This window comes from Cyprinodon tularosa, unplaced genomic scaffold (assembly GCF_016077235.1).
Source record: "Cyprinodon tularosa strain WSP-4 unplaced genomic scaffold, ASM1607723v1 ctg385, whole genome shotgun sequence".
NCBI classification, from domain to species: Eukaryota; Metazoa; Chordata; class Actinopteri; order Cyprinodontiformes; family Cyprinodontidae; genus Cyprinodon; species Cyprinodon tularosa.
Window position 1 is genome coordinate 503189 of NW_024039102.1, and position 11149 is coordinate 514337.

The window sequence follows — 11149 nt, forward strand, 5'->3', positions numbered from 1 at the left end:
GGTCTTAATTTTTCAGTTTGTCTACTGTTAAAGCCTGCAGTACAGAATAGAATCTTGACACAAAAACATCCACGTTTCTGGCAGCCGATTAAGGTTTGTTCAAGCAAGCATTTTACTATATTTGGTATTATTTAGTATATATGCAAATTTTTTTAGCATGGATATTCTAGTTAATGGATAATGAACTTATGGATGAGTTATAAAATGATTACAGATCAATTAACCTATCTATAAACTATTAATTTGCAATTTATAAAGGGACCCTAACTGTAAAGTGGTAAACGCCAATATACACCACAAGGTGGCGGTATTGTGCCATCAGGGTGGGAGTTTATCACTGTTACACAACCGGAAGTAGGAACTAGTAGAAGATGTTGGATCACAGGTGATCTCCGAGAGGTTGAATTTAAAGGTGGTTTTGGCATAATCTGGTTTGTGAGTGGATCAAGACAATGGCTGGTTGTAGTGGGGGGTGTTCGGAAGATGAAAATATGGATACAGAATGGTCTAGGGTAGGAAATAGAAGAGAGGGAAGAGATAAAATTAAAAAGGGATTAAATGTTGGAAAAAGATCTCTTGAGGATGAGGAAGAACGAATTGAGACAAGAAAGAAAATTATGATGGAAGACTGTAAAGTCATATTGAAATTTAAGGCTGGACAGGATATGAGTGGAGTAAGTCCTATCACCTTATCGAATGGACTAAAGAAATTTGTTGGAGACGTGGAGTTAGCTAAAATCCTGAGGGATGGAAGCTTACTTATCATTTGTAAAAATGCAGAACAAAAGAACAAGGCCCTAAAATTACAAATGGTGTGTAAAAGGGAAGTGATAGAAAGAAAGGTAGTTGGGGAGGAAAGAGGAGTGAAAGGAGTAATATCAGGGATTCCGGTAGGAGAAAACTTGGAGGAGCTAAAGAAAACAATAAGAGGAGGAGAGATTATGGGCATCAAACGTTTACAGGCTTTTAGGAATGGGGAGAAAACGGACAGTGCATCTGTTCTTCTGGATTTCAAAGGTAGAGTTCTGCCTGATAAAGTGATGATTGGCTACATGAGTTTCAATGTAAGAGCTTATATACCACCTCCTCTAAGATGTTACAAATGTCAAAGATATGGACATACTGCAAATGTTTGCAAAGGGAAACAGAGGTGTGGTAGGTGTGGAGGTGAACATCCTTATGGTGAGTGTGGAGATAATCCTGTTAAATGCTGTAACTGTGGTGGAAATCATAGTGCAGCGTATGCAGGGTGCATGGTAAGGAAAGAAGCAGCTGAAATCCAGAAAGTTAAAACTGATAAGAGAATTACTTACGCTGAAGCAGTGAAAGAAGTTAAAAAGAATGATAATGATCAGAAAATAAATTATGAAAGGAAAAGGATGGCAGACAATAATCAGTGTAATGTTACATTAGAAAAGTTGATTCCTTTTCTTGCATACATCATAAACTGTTCAGAGCAAGCAAAAACTAAAACTGAAAAAATAAAAATTATAGTTAAGGCAGCTACAAAGTTTTTTAGTATCAAAAACTTGTCTTGGGAAAAAATTCATGATGAGCTCAGGCATGGGGAAGGATCTCTGGAAAATGAGGCCTCTCAAATCATTACATAACTCTAATATTACAATGGGACACTCGCAGTTTATTAGCAAATGGTCAGGAATTTAAAGGCTTCATTAAAAATTTAAATAAAAAAAACAGATATAATATGCATTCAGGAAACATGGCTCAAGCCATCATTGCAGTTTAGTATTCATGGTTACTCAATATTACGTAAAGATAGAACAAGTGGGAATGGAGGAGGATGTGCCATATTTATGAAAGGAAAAGTTAAATTCATTCAGCTCTAAATAATATCAGATTTAGAATTTATTGCAGTAGAAATTTGGACAAATGAAGGGAATCTTAAAATTGCAAATTATTACAATCCTTAATAGAATCTTTAAAATAGAAAAGATAAAATTTGAAACAATATTAGAACACTGGTGAGGGAAAATAGTTTGGTGTGGGGACTTCAATGCACATAGCACTTTATGGGGAGATCAAGATGATTATAATGGAGGAATTTTAGAAGAGAACATTGAAGAAAAAGAATTGGTAGTTTTAAATAACGGGGTAGGTACTCGGGTAGACTTGGTAAGAGGTAAGGAATCGGCTATTGATCTGACTTTAGTTTCTCAATCTAATGCTAATAATTGCAGTTGGAAAGTCTCTTAAAATAATGAATAAGCATAATACAGGGTGTTGTATTTGTGGGAAATTAGAAATTATCCAACATATTTTTTTTAGAATGCAATAAATATACTCAGGAAAGAGAGATGTTGTGTAGAGAGTTAGACAGGAATAAAAGTAAACCAGATATAAGGGAATTGTTTCAAAGGTCATCTGGGGATGTAGTGTTTGGGAGTATTTTTAATTTTCTAAGAAGAACGGCTATTTTAGGGAGAATATAATAGTTTGTCTGATCCATACTCCATTCTGGAAGGTGGCGGTAATGCACCTATAAGTTGTTTGCCAACCGCCATTAAAAAAAGAAGAAGAAGAAGAAGAAGAAGAAGAAGGGCTCTGTTCGAAAACCTAGGACGTGTCCTCCAAGGACGCGGTCTACCTAGACTGGATCCTTCGAAGTCCTTGAAAATAAGGAGACCGGAAGAGTTTTGGCTGTAAATTCGACCAGGTCTACCCTTTGGCGGGTTTTACCGCCGTATGCTCTGTTGCTTAGCAACCGTGAACGTTGACACACAAAGCAGGAAAAGAATAACAGAACAGAAGTTTTCAAAACTGTTTATTTATTTCTTTGTTATTGTGAAGTGAACAAAGACTACACTCACAAGAATCCAGAGTGGAATAAAGGTTCCAACCACCGGGAGCAGGAACAAATAAAATCAAATGTAATGATAGAAACCTTTGTCAGTTAAATAACCTGCTGCTGTCATTCTGCACATCTCTGATGTTGCTGCTATTTTCAAATATCCATTACTGTAAAAATGTCCATAGCTGCATATTGGTTATTTATTCTCCAGTTTTATATTGTTAAAACACTTTACAGTATTTTATTGTTTATATTTTAACTCTTCCTATTATGTTATTCTTATACATTTTTCTAAGGTCCTCATTTGTGTGACCATTTTCAATAATCTTTCTGCTGCTGTAAATGTGCCCATTGTGGGAAAATAAAGAGATTTTCTATTCTATTCTATAAAAGGGGTAGAAAGATATAAGTAAATCTAAACAATATATGTATAAAAAATATATCTGCAAAATCTCTAATATTCAACAACAAAAAATAGGAAGTTAAGCATATTGTGCAAAATAGCAATAAAAAGAATAAAATCCTATCAGATTTATAGTCCCCACAGTGCAGATATATTAGAATCTGTCCTTAAATTCCAGCCAAACCCATTTACACAGTAACAGATTAAAACCTTTAGATAAACCAAACATTACCGCCACATATCTGACTCAATAACCATTAAAACAACTATTTTCATTCATTTCAGGCGGAACTATTCACAGAGTTGTATTATATTAAACTGAACTTCCAATTTTCACCACTGTTCGGCGCCAAGTAACCTTTCCTCTGATCACGGCTTGCTTGGTCTCGCAATGAATCCTGGGATATCCAAGAATACCGAGGATACATCGGACCCGTCCTTCAAATCGGGCAAAAAGAAGGACGCATTTTAAGGCCGCATAACGAGGACTCTTGGAATCCGACCAGACCTCGGCGCCGCGCTATGACGTAATCGGCCTTCGAATCCGGTCTTCTAAGGATGCGTCCTAGGTTTTCGAACAGAGCAATGATCTCCGAGAGGAAAGGAACACCGGAGGTGGGTGGAGTTTGTACTGCATCCGGAGGCTCGCGCGCGTACAGCAACGGAAACTCCTGCAGTCACTCAATTGGGGGAGCGGAGAAGCTCTCGGTTGGACGGTGCTGGCGGAGCAAAAATTTGTTTTGTTGAAGTTAAAGTGACGGAGGTGTAATTTGGAGTTAGTTGTAGATAACTTTAAATAAGGAAGTAAGATGGAAGAATGCGAAGAATTAGATGACTCGGATAATTGTAGTATGAGTAGTGATTATTGTAATAGAAGTGGTAAAACAGGAAACTGGCAAACAGTGAGTCGAGGAAATAAGAAAAGGAAAGGCTTTGAATCTGATGAAGAAAAAAAAGAGGAAAATACAAGAAATGAAATGAAAGTGATTCTTAGATTCCAGAACCCATGTGCATTGAATCCGTTAAAGATAAGTGAGGCAATATATAAAATAGTAGGTGAAGTGAATACAGTCAAAACGCTAAGAGATGGCAATCTATTGGTATTATGCAGAGATAGAGATCAGGTGCAGGGACTAATGAGAAGCAAGACATTGTTGGGAAAAACAATCAAGCCGCAAATATGGCAGGAAAGAGGAAAAGTAATGGGAGTAATATATGGAGTATCAACTGATTTGACGGAGGAAGAGATTAAAGGTAATATAAAAGGAGCTCGAGTGATTAAAGTGAAACGTCTGTTTGCTACAAGAGAAGGAGTTAAAAGTCCTAGTAAATCAGTTATGTTAGTACTAGAAGAAGATAGATTACCTGAAAAAATGATGATTGGGTTTGTCAGCTATACAGTTAGGCAATACATTCCTCCACCAACCAGGTGTTACAAATGTCAGAGGTTCGGACATATTGCTGCTGCTTGCAGAGCTAAGGCCAGGTGTTCCAAGTGTGGAGGGGAGCATGAATATGGGAAATGTTCTGAAGGAACTAAGTTAAGGTGCTGTAACTGTGGTGGGGAACACAGTGCTGCATTTAAAGGATGTGAAGCTCATAAAAGAGCAGTACAGGTACAAAATATACGTGTCAAAGAAAAAGTTACCTATGCAGATGCAGTTAAAAAGGTAAGTAACTCAAATGTTAATGCTAAAAGTATTTCTGTGCCTCACACTCCACCTCAAAAAACAGAGCAAACCCAGAGCCTGAATACCTCAGGAAATACAATGATTGTGGATAAAAATAAATTTGTTGCATTTATTGTGGAAGTAATAAATTGTTCAGCTCAGACAGATAGTAGAACAGAGCGAATTAAAATAATAATCAAAGCAGCAGAAAAATACCTTGAGATGGAAGACCTGTCTTTTGAGTCAATCAGTGCAGTTTTAACAGGGATTAATGAAAGTCAACAGTCCAGGAGTGGTGACAATTGATGGTTTTATCCATATTACAGTGGAATGCAAGAAGCTTAATTGCTAATGGCCAAGAATTAAAATATTTTATTGAAAGACAGAATGTTAAACCAAATATAGTATGTATTCAAGAAACCTGGTTAAAACCATCACTTGATTTTATTCTTAGTGGATATATTGAACTACGTAAAGATAGAAACCCAAATGTAGGAGGAGGTGTTGCCATATTTGTTCAGCAGGGAATTAATTATAAAGTTTTAAATATAAATGAAGAAATAGAAGTAATAGGGATTGAGGTATGGATTAGTAAATCAAAATTTAATATAATAAATTATTATAATCCATGTAAAAAAATAAGTAGAGAAATACTGGATAGTATTTATGTGAAAGAAAATGTTAAAAATATTTTATGTGGAGATTTTAATGCTCATAATACCTTATGGGGAAGTAAAAGGAATGATGAAAATGGAAACATAATTGAGGAATTTATGGATGATTATAACTTAACTTGTCTAAATGATGGAAGAGGTACTAGATTTGATGTAGGGCATGGAGCAGAATCTGCAATTGATCTTACTATAGTCTCAGATCAGATAGCAGGAATAAGTCAATGGGAAGTAATGAATGATAACTCCCTTGGAAGTGATCATTATCCTATTCTGCTTAAATTAAATAATTTTAAAGTAGCAGTTGAAGAAAATTGGTATCCTAAATGGAGAATGAGGGAAGCTAATTGGGAAATGTACAAAAAGATAGCAAGTGACATGTTTATGGAGATTATGCCAAACTTAAGCAATAATATTGAAGAATTAAATTCAATGATTACAAATATAATATACGAATCTGCAGAAAAGGCCATTTGCAAATCTACTGGATTGAAGAAAAAGAAAATGGTTCCTTGGTGGAACAATGAATGTAAAGAAGCTATTAAAGTTAGGAATAAAGCATTTAAAAAGTTAAAAACAAATCATTCATTTGATAATTTAATATTATACAAAAAAGCACAATCTAAAGTTAGGAGAACAGTTAAACTATCAAAAAAGAATTATTGGAGAAGTTTTTGTAGTACAATTGGAATGGACGTTAAAATAAATGAGATCTGGGGAATGATTAGAAAGATGGGAGGAATTAGAAGGGATTTTTCTTTACCTATAATTAAAGATGATCAGTGTGAAGCTATAACAAACAAGGAAAAAGCAGAGATGTTTGCAAGGTCCTTTGTGAAGGTGCATAGTTCAAAAAATTTATCAAATGAAGAATTATCATGGAGATTGGAAATGATTGAAGATAATAGAGAAATTTTAAATAGAAAAGAGATTGATGGAAGTATTTTAGATAAAGAATTTACATTGTTTGAAATGAATAGAGCATTGATAGGAGTTAAAAATACATCTCCAGGTAAAGATGGCATATGTTATAGGATGATTGAACATTTATCAGATGATGCTAAAGGAATAATTTTGAAGTTATACAATAAAGTATGGAAACAAGGTGAATTGCCCTTAAGCTGGAAGCATTCAATCATTGTACCAATATTAAAGCCAGGTAAGGATAAAGGAGAGGTTAAAAGTTATAGGCCTATAGCTCTTACTTCTAATTTATGTAAATTGATGGAGAGAATGATAACTAGGAGATTAATGTATGAAATAGAAAAAAGAGATCTTTTATCCCCTTATCAGAGTGGTTTTAGAAGTGGACGGACAACAGTAGATCCAATTGCTTGTTTAGAAAATGAAATAAGAAAGGCTCAGGTAAATAAAGAAATTCTCTTGGCTACATTTTTTGATATTGAAAAAGCATATGATATGCTTTGGAAGGAGGGTTTATTAATTAAGATGAATAAAATGGGAATCAAAGGAAAAATGTTTAATTGGATTAAAGATTTTTTAAAGAATAGAAAAATAGAAGTAAGAGTTGGGGTAAATTATTCAAACATTTATGATATACAAAATGAAACTCCACAAGGTAGTGTATGTAGTCCAGTGCTTTTTAATATAATGATTAATGATATTTTTGATAATATAGATTTTAGAATTAATAAAGCATTATATGCAGATGATGGGGCATTATGGGTGAGAGGAGGGAATCTTAGTTATTTAAAAAATAGAATGCAATCAGCAATTAAAACGGTAGAAAGATGGTCACACGAATGGGGGTTTCGTTTGTCTGTTGAGAAGACACAAGTATTATGTTTTTCAAGGAAAAGGGATAATCCAACAGTAGATCTTAGATTATATGGGCATGAATTGAAACAGGTAAATATGATAAGGTACCTTGGTGTATGGTTTGATGAAAAACTTTCATTTAAGATACATATGCAGAAGATTATTGATAAATGTAAAAAAGGTATTAATATATTGAAATGTTTGTCAGGGAATGACTGGGGGGCAACTAGCTCATCCTTGAAAAGAATATATGATGTTTTAATTCGATCTGTGTTGGACTATGGATGTATTGTTTATAAATCAGCTGCAAATTCTTTGTTGTTAGATTTAGATAGAATCCAAGCCAAAGCGCTTAGGATATGTAGTGGTGCTTTTCGAACATCTCCAGTTCCTGCTCTTCAAGTGATTACTGGAGAAATGCCACTGGACTTAAGGAGGATGAAACTGTCAATAAATTACTGGTTAAATTTACAAGGGCATGAGGAAAATCACCCTACTAAACAGATATTCAGAGAATGTTGGGAATATGGCCATAATATAAGGAGTTTTGGATGGGAAGGAAATATTTATGCAGAGTATTCTGGGATAAGTAATATAACATACTGTAAAACTGTAACTACATCTAAAATTGCTCCATGGTTTTTCGAAATGCCAATAGTAAATTTAGAAACTAAAAAAATAGAAGAGTCTTGTGGAGGTTTGTATCAAATTATTCAGCAGCATTTAGAAGTAAGGTATGAAAATATGACACAAATATATACAGATGCATCAAAAGAGGAAAATGGTAAAACAGGAGTAGCAGTATATATTCCAAAAGAAAATATTTCTATCAAGAGAAGAACAACAGATAACTTATCAATTTTTTCAGCAGAGATGTTGGCAATTATTTTAGCGTTGCAATGGGTGCTGGAGGTGAAGCCTAGAAATGTAGTTATCTGTTCAGATTCAATGTCTTGCCTGACTAGTTTTAAAAGTGGAAAATCTGAAAGCCGTCAAGATCTTTTAGATGAAGTCAGTTATTTAATGTATGGTATAAGGCAACAAAATATAAGTATTCAATTCACATGGGTTCCAGCACACAAAGGAATTTTAGGTAATGAAAAAGTAGATAAGTTAGCTAAAGAAGCAGTTAAAGTAGGAGAAATTGAATATGATGTCCCGCTAAGTAGAACAGAAATAAAAGTAATTATTAAAGATAAAATAAATAAGGTATGGCAGAAGAGATGGAATTTAGAAAAAAAAGGAAGACATTTATATAAAATACATAAAGATATTAGCATAAGATATAACAGTATAATGAGTAGAAGAGAGGAAATATGGATAAACAGGTTAAGGATTGGGCATACTAGTTTAAATGCAGGTCTAAAAATAATAGGGAAACATCCAACGGGTAATTGTTGTTATTGTGGAGAAATCGAAGGAGTAGAACATGTGTTGATCTATTGTAGCAAATATACAAAAGAGAGGAAAGAACTGGAAAGGGTAATGGGGAGTTCAGTAAAGATGGCAGATTTATTAGGGAAGCATCAATCAGATAAGATAATTAAAGCACTTATTAAATATTTAAAAGATACAGAATTAGCTGGGAGAATTTAGTGTGTGTATGTGCGTGTGTGTAAGTATAGATAGAATTTAGTTTCATGAAGATATAAAGATATACAGACATTATATTTCTGAATTACATCTCCGTCCAGTTGATGGCGGTAATGCACACAGGATGCAAACTGCCAGAAAACTCAATAGAAGAAGAAGAAGAAGAAGATCTCCGAGAGACTGTTGGACCCTCAGAGCCTTTAACAGACAGCTGGGTGGGCCGAACCAGTTACCAGAATGAAAACTAGGTCCGTAAAACATTTCATTTAACCCCGCACTGCTGAAGCTGAGTTCGGCTGTTTGCTTCGGAAAAAGAGGCTAATTTTCCTCCCAGAACCGGAGCCAGCAGCCTACAGGAGCCGCTGAGGACACAGAGACAGAGGGACAGACAGGGATCAGCTCAGTGAGTAACTCTGCTGCACATACAGCTGTTATAGACCCACTGGAGATGAAATCAACTGCTAACAATCTATGTGTGACGCCCCCTGTGTTTAAAGGGAAGGTAGCTGTGATGAGGCCTGTTTAAAATACTTTCAATGCAACGTTTTATATCTGTGAAGATTCTCAGTCATCCAGGTCTTGGTTAAGCAGTGAGATAAATATACTGTGGGTCTAATTAGGTAGCTTTGATTGGATCGGCCAAGGTGTCCTCCTCTGTTAACAGCTAATCTGGTTCTCCAGGATTCATCTGAAGATGTTTTACAACTGATTGAGGACCTTTAGTTCATATTTTCAGATAGTTATTATAAACAGGGTTAATATAAGCTGTTTTGCTGATTTATGGTTGTCATTTATGAGCATATACCCCCAGGCGCTGGTGTGCTTATCTATTACTCAGTTTGGATAAATGAAAGTTCCTCATGAAAAAATAGGAGTCAGTAAAAGGAAAACTGAGGGAGACAAGATCTGCATGATCTGAAAATGTTGGTTTCAGAGGTAACCACCCACTTACTGTTTTTTTATTACGTTGTGTTGGCTAATATTAACATAATAATAATAATATGTGTGATGAGATTATTCCAGAAAAACCCTAGTATCAAAGTTTCCAGCCTCCAATAGAGTCCCCTCCGTCTCTCTGTGAGGTCTAGAATCACAAGATCTATTTTTCTTAATATATGCGATCAAGTTGGCATTTCTTGTTATTACATTGACATTCATTTATGCCATCAAAATATACATATTTTCTGAATGTTGCAAAGGTAATATGGTCTTGTCTGGGATTCCAATAACACGCTACAAAAGTGATCTATAAATTTGTGAAAATGTCTTAAAATAAGTGTATTTACCCTTAATTTGAGTACATAAATAAGAAAATCTCCCAGTGGATGGAGCATTTTTAACCTTAAATTCAGATTGTTTGATATTATGCATGTATTTTTCTTATTTTAAATGTATATTTTCTTATTCCATTTGCAAAGTGTCTCACTTACCTGCTCAATTAAAGAAAAAATGCACTTATTTTAAGAAAATTTAACTTACTTTGATTTCAGTTTCTTGCAGTGCACTCTTTGCTTAGATATTTAAAGTCTTTCAGTGTGTGCCCTATAAAGGGTTAACTTTAGTTTTCACTAAATCAGTTACGTTCTAATGTTTTTGGATTGGCTTGTGATTATATTATGTCTCTGTTTTAGAATAGTGCAAGATTGATAGAAGAGGAGAGAGGAAGGAGATGGTAAGACTGATGGAAAGGAGACTGAACTAGAGAGGAGGAAAATAGCAGCACTGATGAAAAGAACAGTTGAAGAAGATAAAGTAAAGCAGACAGACGCCAGAAGAGGGCTAGAAAGAAAATGACCTCAGTAACCATCCAGAGATACCTGGTTTAATCAGATTGTCCAGTAATGAAGGACAGGAAACAAAGGAGCTGCTGAAGTTCAGGAAGTAATGGAGCTGTGCATAAAGTCTGTTAGAAGGAGAATCTGTCTGAAAGGAGATATACTTGCGATTCACTTTATCTCATTTATTTCAAATTATAACAAAGGCAAAATAGGCAACATTTACAAACAATTTAGTGATATTCGTTTCAGATTATAAATGACTTAAATTCTGTTTATTTATAGATAATCTGCTTATTTTTGCCGAATTAAGAGACACTTTGATAATATGCAACTTAAAGAAAGCACAATGACTTTATAAACATCCATCTCTACCTCCCTCCCATAGTGGGACCAGTGCCTGTCTCCGGCAGTCTATGGGAGAAAGGTGGGGTCACCAGGGCTTTATA

General features: G+C 34.8%; 1 long non-coding RNA gene across 1 annotated transcript; it reads left to right on the top strand.

Moving 5' to 3' along the window:
• The first annotated feature begins 346 nt into the window (after positions 1-346).
• On the top strand, positions 347-10597 carry LOC119791276. Its single transcript, XR_005281826.1, has 3 exons — positions 347-399; positions 9105-9328; positions 10557-10597. It is a non-coding gene; the product is annotated as an uncharacterized LOC119791276 (long non-coding RNA).
• The last annotated feature ends 552 nt before the right edge of the window (positions 10598-11149 follow it).